Genomic DNA, 12,300 nt, shown 5'->3' with positions numbered 1-12,300 from the left:
CAGATGTAATGCTTGATACGTTTGTAAAATTAGTTTAGAAAACCATTTTCCATATATTATCAGCTTTTATACAGTTTTAGTTTTTAAATAATCAGTTTAATTTTGTATTTTCTTGTGAGTGACTTCGGGTCCTTTTGGAAACCATCCTTGATGCAGGTTGAGCTGTGAAAGGATTATAGCCGGAAGTGGCCTAATCCGCTGGACAAAAGAATGGGCTCCGCGGAGCATCCCCGGCTCCCGTGGGCACAGGGTGGGATGTGGGCCTGAGGCACAGGAGAACAGGTGAGGAGGTGCCTCCTGCTGGCAGCCAGCGGAAGAGTGGCTGGCGAGGATGAGGTGCCGGGTGTGCTCCAGCTGGAGGTGGAGTCAGGGTCAAGCCACAGGTGCCTGAGCCCTTTACCAAGGGTGGAGAATCCTTGAGTAGAGGGGCAGCACACGGACTGAGCTTGCTGGGTGGAGAGCAGTTCCGCTGGGACCGACTGGCTTAGGCCATGAGAGACACAGAAACCATTACTTACAGGAGCACCCATCCTGCTTCAGCTCCCACCTGGTCCTGTGGCCACACGGGTTACCAGCAGCAAGTGGGTTCAGGTGGGGCTGGCACCCTTGGGATTAGCTCTCTGCTGAAGCTCCCTGTCCGGGTGGGAAAGAACGTCTAGCCGTGGCACTGTAACAGGGTGAGAATTGCAACCCATCCCACCCCTCTTCAGAGGGTCCAGTCACTCCCATTTCTTCTTCAATGTACACCTCAAAGTGGGGGGGACCACCACCCTAGACTGATCATCCACCCTCTAGTTCTCCTGTGTGATAGAAGGGATGTGTAAGGACCTTTCCGCCTGAAAGTTCCTCTGCTGAAATTCCGTCATGAGCATTTGATTTCCTTGGGTTTACAAAGAATCTTTTACTAATACCCCTTCTGGAAGGGCAACACATAATGGGCTCAGAGATAAGTCATTTGTTCCTTTGAGAGAATGGATTTACTGCATACGCTTGATATAAGTATTTGTTTCGCTCTTAAGGAATATCTGAGATTTGCTGCTGGAGGGAAACAGGTTTGTGAAGGGGGGAGAAGGGGTGAACTTCGGGAGCCTGGACCAGGCTGAGGGGTGGGTGCCGTGGGCTGCCTGCATGTGGGTTCTGCGGGGCATGGGACGTGGGCTGGGTCCTGGGACAGTGGGGGGCGGGGGCTCACTCACCCCTGAGGACAGTCTTCTCCCAGATGTGGGTACTTTCTCCCCATCCTGTGGGCATCCCCTTCCCCTGGCTATGTCACCAAAGCCGGGCCCCTCCAGAGACCCCAATGGCTTCCTGAGAGGCCTGCCAGGTGTCCTTCCTCCCTCATCCCTGCTAGGGACTCTCCCCAGACACTGCACCCTCCTCCCTGGCTCCCCTGCATCTGTCCTCTGTAGGGGAAGGAAGCACCTTGTTCTGGTTCTCCTCGTAACCATTGTTCCTGAACTCTAAACCCATAGCCGCCCACACGTGGTCATAAAAGCAACAATTGTTGACCTTGGGACATTTCCAACAGCCTCTCTGGTGATGAGGTCCTCCGGCTGCCGCTTCCACTCCCTGTTGCATGTCTGTCCCCGCCTCGGCTTTCCTGTCCTCCTTTCTGCCGGGCACTGGCCAGGTGGCTGCCAGATAGGCTGCCCCTGCTGCAGTCCAGAACACTTCACGAGTGTCCTGGCTGAGGGCTCCCCACGGTGAGGCAGACCTCCAGGACTTCTTTCCTTGTCCTCTCAGCCCAACAAGCAGCAGAGGAGACATCGGTGAGTGGGCAGAGTTTAAATTGTGCTGTTGACCCCGCCCCCTCAGTCCGCCCTGAGGAGCTGCCGGAGGGGACCACAGCGCCCAAGGTGAGATGACACCTGGCCGGGTGCCCAGGCAGGTGGGGGTGAAGTCAACATGCTTTAGCATTATCTGTTGACCTTGGCTTAGCCGGTCAGAATTCTAGAACTGGTCAAGTCAGTGGGACCATCGGTGGAGCCAGCCAGGAATCAAGATTGCTTAAGTGCCTGCTGGGTGCCATGGCCTCTGCTAGAAGCTATTCGTACTGCCGAACTGTGGTGCTCCAGCTTCCCGACTGCCCCAAGCTTCTTCCTCCACTGCTCCAGGAGGCTGCTGTGATGAACTCCATTTGGTTTTTTTTTGTTTGTTTGTTTGAAATTAATTAATTAATTAATATTTATTTTTGGCTGCATTGGGTCTTCGTTGCTGTACACGGGCTTTCTCTAATTGCAGCGAGCCGGTGCTACTCTTCGTTGAGGTGCGCAGGCTTCTCATTGCGGTGGCTTCTCGTTGCAGAGCACGGGCTCTAGACGCACGGGCTCAGTAGTTGTGGTGCACGGGCTTAGTTGCTCGGAGGCATATTGGATCTTCCCGGACCAGAGATCAAACCCGTGTCCCCTGAATTGGCAGGTGGATTCTTAGCTACTGTGCCACCAGGGAAGTCCCTCCATTCGGTTTTGATTTCCGCTTTGACCCTCTGTTTCCTTGTCAAGCAGACCTCGTTGGGGTTGGCGCACAGGTAGAATTCCGTGTTAATGTGCGCCCAGCTATTCCGGGTGCTAACCAAGAGCTGCACAGACGTGGTCATCTCCACTCTGTTTAGTGAGAAGTTCTGTGTTAGGGTAACATAGAGTGAGTGTTTAGATGGGGACTTCTTTGGGCAGCTATCCAATGGTGAATCAAATTTCAAATAATATTCTGAAATATATTTCTCAATAGTATTTCAAACATGTCAGTGATCTTTTGGGATTTCCTATGTGTTATTTGAGGGGGGGCGGGATTCATTGCTTTTTGCAGGTTTAGCCAGTGAGGGAGATGGGTTTTCTGTTGCCGCCATGCTGACGCTCAGGCTTATAGCGTGTCAGGGGTCCTCAGCCAGTGTCAGCCAGGGGGCCATCTGTTCACTCTCAGCGCAAAGGAGGCTGATGGGGCCACAACCAATTCTAGTGAAGCAAAGAGTGTGAGAAGGAAGAGGAAGGGAAAGAGAAATTAGTGAGAGGAAGCGTGGCCTGTGCTTTTATAGCACTGATTGTTTTCCCCATGGTTCTAAAGGTGCTTTGAGCTATGGCCCCATCACTGAAGTGAGAGAGTAGCCTCTTAGACTACTTGGAAAGGCAAAAAAAAGTATGTAGGGGCTGCTCTTTCATTAAGAAAATAAATCCTGTAACTTTAAAGGAATTAAAAAAAAATGACAGTGAGGTTGGACTCTGAAGTGGCTGATAAAGAAAAAAAGTAGTGGTGTCCTACTGCTGCCTGAAAGAAAATACAGAACCTGCATCTGAGATGGGAGGCATTATTTTAGTATTCAGGGGAGGCTGGATCAAAGTGAACACTGTATGTCTGAGCATGGCTCCCTTGGAAGGCGAAGCCTTAAAGCCATGACTTTGTGAAGCAGCAGAGGCAGAAGATCAAAGGATGGAGAAATTAACGCAAGTTGCTTTATTTTTTATTTATTTATTTATTTATTTTTTTGAGGTACGTGGGCCTCTCACTGTTGTGGCCTCTCCTGTTGTGGAGCATGGGCTCCGGACACGCAGGCTCAGCGGCCATGGCTCACAGGCCTAGCCGCTCGCGGCATGTGGGATCTTCCCGGACCGGGGCACGAACCAGTGTCCCCTGCATCGGCAGGCGGACTCTCAACCACTGCGCCACCAGGGAAGCCCAAGTTGCTTTATTTTAAAGGCAGGTTTGCCTCGGCTAAAATGGGGCTGAAAGTATAGAGCCACTGGTGCTGAGAGGGCTGTGCGTGAAGCCCTTTCTGTGTAGTTACCAGCTTTATGCTCAGGACCCGGAAGTTTGCAATGAGGAAAAGAGGACAGTCAAACTTCTGTTGTAAAACCTAGAGCAGATGGGGCTGCAGAAATCATCCAGTACTCTCTTTTTCCTCCTTAGTGAGGAAACAGGGCCTCATGAGCACAGCCGTTAACCTGGTCGGTGTAGAGGCTGCCCAGAACTCGGTGCCCTTCTCCAGGGACCCTTAAAGTCTGAGCCAGTGGGCCCCTCATAGATGATGCAGGGACCTTTAGCAAATGTTTCTTTCTTTTTTAAAATATTTATTTATTTATTTTTATTTTTTGTCTGTGTTGGGTCTTTGTTGCTGCGCGCGGGCTTTCTCTAGTTGCGGCGAGCGGGGGCTACTCTTCGTTGTGGTGCACGGGCTTCTCATTGCGGAACACGGGCTCTAGGTGCGCTGGCTTCAGTAGTTGTGGCACACGGGCTCAGTAGTTGTGGCGCATGGGATCTAGAGCGCAGGCTCAGTAGTCGTGTCGCACGGGCTTCGTTGCTCCGCGGCATGTGGGATCTTCCTGGACCAGGGTTCAAACCCATGTCCACTGCATTGGCAGGCGGATTCTTAACCACTGCGCCACCAGGAAGGTCCCGCATGTATGTATTCTTTTTCAGATTCTTTTCCGTTATAAATTATTGCAAGATATTGACTATTGTTCCCTGTGCTATACAGTAGGATCTTGTTTATTTTATATATAGTGTGTATCTGTTAATCACAAGCTCCTAATTTATCTCCCCTTCCCTTTTTCTAACTGTAAGTTTGTTTTGTGAGTCTGTTTCTGTTTTGTAAATAAGTCATTTGTATCATTTTTTAGATTCCACATGTAAGTGATATCGTATGAACTTTGTCTTTGTCTGACTTACTTCACTTAGTGTGATAATCTCTAGGTCCATCCATGTTGCTGCAAATGGCATTATTTCATTCTTTCTTATGGCTGAGTAGTATTCCACTGACTGGGTTTTATTGATCTGTACCTGTGGGGGTAACCAGGTGTGAAGGTCTGGCCATCTCTGACTGGGGACAGTCTGTTGTGGAACAGCCTCAAAACCCCCTAAGGGTTGAGTACATTAGGAGTTAATCTGTGTAGGTAGAGAGATGAGTTTTCTGACAATCGGGAGTCTGGGATGAGATTTGGATCCTGTCCTGTCTCTTACACAGACATAATGAAACCAGAGGACCGTTGAATCATAGGAAAGCATAAAAGCAGTTTCTGGATGGGACACTGTGAGAGCTTTGAAGAGATGGGAGGCCACCTTGAGGAGGCAGGACCAGAAGTTGAGAGCCCTCTATAGCACAAGGGAGACTTGGGGTGTGGGATGAGAGTTTAAGCTGGTAATAAGCCTGCAAACCAAGGATCCATCCCCTGGAGTTACCCTGGGAACCTAATTACTAAACTTTCCTGGGTAATCCTTGACCATGGGGCCTGATAAAGTCCAAGCTTACTGCTGAAACTATGTTATTATTCATTTGATATCCATTAAATCCATCACAGATTAATTATTTTTCAAAAGAAAGAAAACTATGCCACAGTTCTGCAAGTAACTTATGACCAGATGTTGAGATCTTGGTATACCCAGTCATGCTTAAAAATATTGTAAGAAATCTTCAGACAGTAAAATCTAAAAATAAAACCCCCTCAATTTAAAAAGATGAATAAGAGAAAAAGCATTGTAGTTCAAGAGATTTATTGGCTCACTTATTTTTATTTATTTTTGAAAAGAATCATGTTATAATTTAATGCCAGATGCTGAGACCCAGATATACCCAGTTTTGTGGTGGAGAGGGAGGGTACATATAAAATGCAAGAAAGTACCCAAGGGACAAAACGATGAAAATCACTGGTTGCTTATCTGAATAGTCAGTGGGTACCTGTGAGCTAGAGTTTGTCACGGGCATGAATCCTTGATCTGAAAATAAGGGACAGTGGTAGTGGCAGTGGTAGAGGATGGGAGTAAAGATCTTGTCCCACTAATTTACGGTGTCTGAAGAAGATTTGGAACCACTGACAGCTTCATATCTACCGGCTTCCTACTAAGCTCCTTGCGGTGAGTTGAAATTGCATTTCATAACATTGTCCCTAACTGTGCCCCTGTCTTTCTTAGTGCCAGAGATGAGTCTGAAGCACATCCATGGCAGTATTTGCACTTCCCTACCCCATTCACACAGCCGCCTTCTCAGATCTCCACTTGCTCTGGGTTACAACCTCAGGGGTTTTAGGCCAGATTTCCCAGCAGGTCCTGGGTGTTCTTACCTCTTCTTCCTAACTACACCAGCTGGTGTCCTGCTGATCTTCAGCTGTGTCGCATCCCATAGGTCACACATCTCTCTACCTTTTGGAAGTGGAGGTGTTAACATAGAGGCTCCCCCAGTGCTCTCAGTAAAGGGTAAGGGGAGAACAAAGAGCATCCTAGGATGACTGTAGAACTCACCGTGCTCTTAGCCACAAATTGAGTGAAGGTAGAAACCTGTCAAGAGCTTTATACAATTCAAACTTGTGTCTCATGCTACAGATGAGAACCTAGATTTAGAAGGAGGGTCTACCTGGTCTGGTGGGAGAAGTGAGTGGAACGGGAGGAGAGACTGTGGTCTGTGCACCTCTGACAGAGGCACTGGAAAGGGGGGCCTTCAAGTTCAGAAGATGTCTCCCCTCAAAAAAACTTTAGAAGACACCTCAAATGAATGGAACTTTCGATTAAAATCAAGAAGATGAAAATCGAAATGAATAAATAAGGAAATAAATAAAAATTCTTCACTTAGAATTTTTAGAAAATCAGCTAAGTGTAGATAGACTATGATAAGGTTGATGATAATTTAATATCTTTACTGTAGGGGTCAGGGGGTGGTTATTTTGTCACTGTCTCTTCTCTATAGGTTGTCTTTAATCACTATGGAGGGTCTGAGATTTCACCAATTGGCAAGCTAGTGAGTTTGCTGCCAAGGTTTCGTGAATGCTGGCAGAAGATGAGCTCCATGGCTTAGGGACAGGACTTTATGATTCATAACAATGACAGTGACCAGAGAACCAGCATTTTCTCTCACTGGTTCTTTGAGCTCCAGTTTCCATAGGGTGACACCTGCCCACACAGTGGAGAGAAATCCTGAGACTAGGGAACTCAGACCTTTTATAATGGACAATAAGCATGCCTGTTCTTTGCTCCAAAGAAAGACACTCTTTCTTCCAAGGTTGTTTATGATACACATATTCTTGAAAAGATAATCTGGAGCAAAGGCAGTCAGTGCCTGTGCTTGTCGGATATACAGCACATGAGAGACCCATAGAGAATGGCTCCTAGCTGCTGCATCCGTACAAAGGGGAAGGAAGCTAGTGTATATGGCCTGCTTGTTCTGCACCACGCACTGACCAGGAGACTTCTCACAACTTACCTCATCAAAGCTGAGAGGTGGTACTGTTGTTTTATGAGTAAGAAAGCTGGTGAGTAATGGAGTATCAGCTGCAGGATTTGCATATGCATTGCATACTTCTTACGCTAAGCATTGTGCCAAGAAATAGCTGAGACTTAATTAGCTGCGTATCAGCTGCCTCACCAGGCACAGTTCTAAGAGTTCTCTATGAACTGACTTACGCATTTCTCATGACTAAGATTATCAGGTGCTGCAGAGGAAACTGCAGAGGAAATTGAGGCATGGGGGATGATGGCGCCGAGATTCACACCTGTGGTTTATCCACTGTGCTCCTGTGTGCTTTCTTCAGTCCTCAGGGTCACACCAAGGGGGTCCTGGTGAAACTAGCATGAACCCAGAGGATGTGAAACGGTTTGGAAACAATGGCAAGTAGGAACAGTTGAAAGGGTCGAGTGTGTTTCATCTGCAGAAGGATAAAGGATAAATGATGATTGTCTTCAGATATTTGTAGCCATGTCTTGTAGAAAGGTAGAGTTCATGTGGCTCCAGGGGACAGAATTGGGTCCAGTTAGGCGAAGCCATATCATGGCTCAGCAGACCCTGCTGTACACAGTGACTGGAACTCCTTCCCCTGCCACCCCTTCCTGTCCCCTCTCTGAGCATTTTCACCTGTCAGACATGCCCAGAGAGAGTTCCTGCATGAGTGGGGTGGGGGAGAGTTCTAACTCTAGGGAACCCCAGCCTGCCCTAAGGGGGCTGGAGGGGTTAGTCTCAGATGCATCCCTAGTCCTGCAGTTCCCGGCATTCTTACAGAGGGACCCACCAGGATCTTGCCTAAGTCCTCCCTCCATCCCTGATGGGTTTGGTTCCATCCCTGTAATCAGCAGCCTCATGGCTCAGCCAGGTCCTGGCAATTGTCCACAAACATATCAGTCCCACCCTTGCCCAGTTTGGGGCAGAACAGCATTCCTCTACTGGATGGGAGGTTGAGTTCGAAGATCTCCCTGCACTCTTAACTGTGTCTGTGGTTTTGTGATTTACTCTTTCCTTGTCGAGTAGCCCATGCTTTAAAAAGCAAGTGGGACCAGGCGGTTGGGTCCATTGCTTCTCTGTAAGGACCTGGCTGTGGACCCGTGGTCACTCCCCTGGTCTTGGGCAGCTCCAGTCCTGAGTGGAACAGGTCTGGTCCAGATGCAGGTCCAGGAAGGAATTTGGGAAGATGGTGAAAAATAGGAATGGTGGCAGCTGGTTTAATGGCATCTGTTCCACTCAGCCAGAAACATCTGTCAGAAGCGACAGACACCCTAAATGTGGTCTCAGTTAGCCTGTGCGTATCTTTGCAATAAGTGCATTCTCATCAAAGGATTTTAGAGAGTGATGTTTAGCCCCATGTAAAGGGCATGATCAGGATCTGATCTCTGATCCCGAAATAATGTCTCTGCTATCCCAGATGTCGGGAGTAACTAAAAATATACTTAAAACTCTGAGGAATTCTTGGTTTACTGGACCCGTCTCCTTTTTCTATCGACCTCCCTCCGGAAAGCAAGAGAACAAAGAAGTGAGCCAAAAAGCTTTAATTATCTAGTCTGCTGACATTATTTTATCTGAGCCGCCGACATTAAATTTGCACAGCGTTGCATTTCAATCACAGAGCTAAGAGCAACCTCTGCACACTTGGGCCTTTGTCCTGCTGCTCGTTGTGGCCAGTATTCTGTTTTCTACCCCATCCCACCCTCCCTCAGATTTCTGAAATTCCGGAGTTCTGGGTGGCACTGGAAATTATCTGTCTGTGGAATGTCCATACTTTAGGAAAGTCCCTGAACTTGTGTGTTTATTCCCTAGTTCCGTTCCCCTCAACTAATCGTGGCCATTTGTGGTTGAGTTCTGGCATGTGCCCATCATTGAACAAACCTGGATGTGGTAGGAGCATTTTGCCCTGTTTCTATCACTGACATAAATGAAATTCTATCAGTTTCTATCATTGACATGTGGAGAAGGAAGAGAAAGTCTGGCCAGTTTGTTTTTTTCTTCCTTCATATACAAATTTAATTTTCCCTGTTATATCTTTAACATTTCTGGCCTGTCAAATGTACCTTCAATTTCAGTTTGGTTCTCTGGGCTGTGACCTTTCACCTGGTTTAATGTTGACACAGTCACCTATTAGCTGGTTTATTTAGCACCCAATTGATGCTATTGTTATTGCTACAACTAGGTCACATTTACTGAGGGCTTCTGGTGTGCCAAGGACTGTGCGGAGGGCTTCCATCTTCAAGCCTCTTCAAGCAAGTACTGTTACAATCCTGCCCATTTTACAAGGGAGGACACAGGCTGAGAGGAGAAAACATTTGCTGAAGGTCCTACGGCAGAGCTGAGATCGGAAGCCAGGCACTGTGGCCCCAGAGTTGGTTAATTTCACACCCTTTTTCAAACTGCCCACAGGCCCTCTGCTGTGCACACAAGTGTCCCCACTGATGCTCCAGGGAGTGTCAGTGTCTTTATGAAACCCCATCCCCAGCAAGTGTTTAATAAGAAGTGACTGTGCAGGACACCACCATGGAGATACAGCGATGGCCAAACCTGAGCCCTTTCCCCCCACCCTCCAGGGCGCTGCGGAGACAGAGCCTCCACAGTCAGAGCAAGGGCGCTGTTTCAGGGTCTTCTCGGCCTGGTGATAGTGATCCTGCAAGCTAGAGACGCCTGGGGGCACTCCCCTGGGCCGTGCTGCTTGTGGTGGTCCCCCACAGACACTTTTCCACCTGGAGCCAGTGTTGTGGCTGGACCGACCCTTGTGGTTCTTACTAAGACTGCAAGCTGCAGCTCAGTAACAACCATCAGGGAACTTAGAAAAGACAAGGCTTATTGCTCACAGGTCCCTGAGGGTGCAAGGCCTCCCCGGGACCACACAGCGAGGAGTGGGGGGAGAGAGGGAGAGAGAGCACGAGATGGAGCAGACCTGGGGTTCTGCCTTTATTGGGGTCGAGGGTTGGAGGACCTAGGGTTTCAAGTGTTCACTCTTTATTGGTGAATTTAAAGCATAAAAGCAGGAATTAAAGCACAGGAAGGGAAAAACCGTCGAACGGTCAGTTATCTAGGTCACCAGAGCTCTCTCTAAAAAAAAGGGAACCTCATGGGTGGGGCGGCCTGGCTGTTTATCTAGTCCTGTAGCTGGCATTGTGTTTATTCCAAATGGCTGTCTTTGAAGTGGAGGCTTCAACAATCAAAAGCTACATGTCAGGCACTTATATCACAATCAGAAAAGCTAGTTGTCAGGCACCTTTGTCTCTTGTGTTTGCTGCTCTGTCTCGAGGGTCTAGAATAGCACCTGGCAGGTAGTGAGCTGTCAAAACATATGCCATAAGTAAACGAACTACTAATTACACAAAGCCACGGACAATTTTACAAATAAATGAAAGAATACATTAATTCCGAGCAAGTGTGAAGGACATAAACTGAGATTAAAGGATGGCCTTTTAAACTATGTGCAGTGAGCTGTATGAAAAATTCCACGTATTGTCCTCATTTTCTGTATTTTATCACAGATTGGAAAGTTTGTCTGAGTCTGTGCTCAAGAACCTGTGTCATAAATCCTGCTGGGAAGGCCTTAGAGAAGAGGATACCTTGAGGTTAAGGTAGGACTCAGCTGGGCAGAAAAGGCTCAGAGGCATCTGGGGCTGCCCCCACTGGCAGGATTACAGAGGAGAGAGAGCAGAGGCCCCATGTTTTGCTTGATAACAATAGTTGTTTTGAACTTCATGACTCCTTGGGGTGGGATCCTTCCCTGTCTTGCTCAATACTTGCCTCATTTCCCAAGCCTTGCCTAACTTGGTCAGATATCTAAGTGCACATCCCTTCAAACTGTGCGGGAATCCCTGGACCTGGCTCATACCTGGGCCCTGGCACCAGATCAAGGAGCTCAAGATCAAACTGGGGCTGAGGAAGGAGAGCAAAATATTTGGGGAGCCAGGAGTCACCCCAGGTAGTACATTGACAGAAATTAAGAGGACCTGGATTTGAGAGCCATAAAAATTTCAAGCACTTTGACCTAGTAATCGAAATTCTTGAAATATATCTTGAGTAGATATAATCTAGAGTGAAGGAGAAGTTATGTTCATGAAATTGTGACTTGTGATGTTGTTTGTTTTAGTGAAATTGGAAACAACCTAAATGGTAAATAACAGGGACGTGATTGAGTAAATGATGGTTCATCCACTTGACAGAATGTTACAAAGTTATTAAAAATGAGACTTAGGAAGAATGTTCCGTAACCAGGAAAAATATTGTGGTTTAGCATGAACAAAAGTATGAAGTTGAAGGCAATGATAGTGTGTATGTATAATTTTGTTTTAAAAAGTACATATATAGAAAAATACTGGAAAAATATATAAAAAACGACAGTATTTATGTTAGGAAAAAAGTTTGCAATCATTTGCAATCGTACTTACAACCAGACTTTCAGCAAATATTATTTATTTATGAACAATGACAAAAGTGGATGGAACAAAGGAACTAGAGTGAGTTTAAAGTTCATGCAAAAAGTCAGCAAACAGTGCAGAAAAGGGAACCCTCCTACACTGTTGGTGAGAATGTAAATTGGTGCAGCCACTATGGAGAACAGCATGGAGGTTCCTTAAAAACCTAAACACAGAGCTGCCGTATGGTCCAGCAATCCCACTCCTGGGCATATATCCAGAAAAGACAAAAACTCTAATTCGAAAAGATACAAGCACCCCAGTGTTCATAGCAGCACAATTTACAATAGCCAAGACACGGAAACAACCCAAGTGGCCATCAACAGGTGATTGGTTAAAGAAAATGTGGTACATATATAATGGAACATTAGTCAACCATAAAAAAGAATGAAGTATTGCCATTTGCAGCAACATGGATGGACCCAGAGAATATCATACTAAATGAAGTAAGTCAGACAGAGAAAGACAAATATTATGCGATATCACTTATATGTGGAATCTAAAAAATAATACAAATGAATCTATATACAAGACAGTATACAAGACAAAAACAGACTCACAGATATAGAAGACAAACTTATGGTTACCAAAGGGGAGGAGGGATAAATTAGGAGTATGGGGTTAACACATACAAACTACTGTACCTAAAATAGATAAGCAGCAAGGATTACT

The sequence above is a fragment of the Globicephala melas genome, chromosome 4 (assembly GCF_963455315.2).
Source record: "Globicephala melas chromosome 4, mGloMel1.2, whole genome shotgun sequence".
Classification (NCBI taxonomy): domain Eukaryota; kingdom Metazoa; phylum Chordata; class Mammalia; order Artiodactyla; family Delphinidae; genus Globicephala; species Globicephala melas.
Note: the sequence above shows the minus strand (reverse complement) of the source record.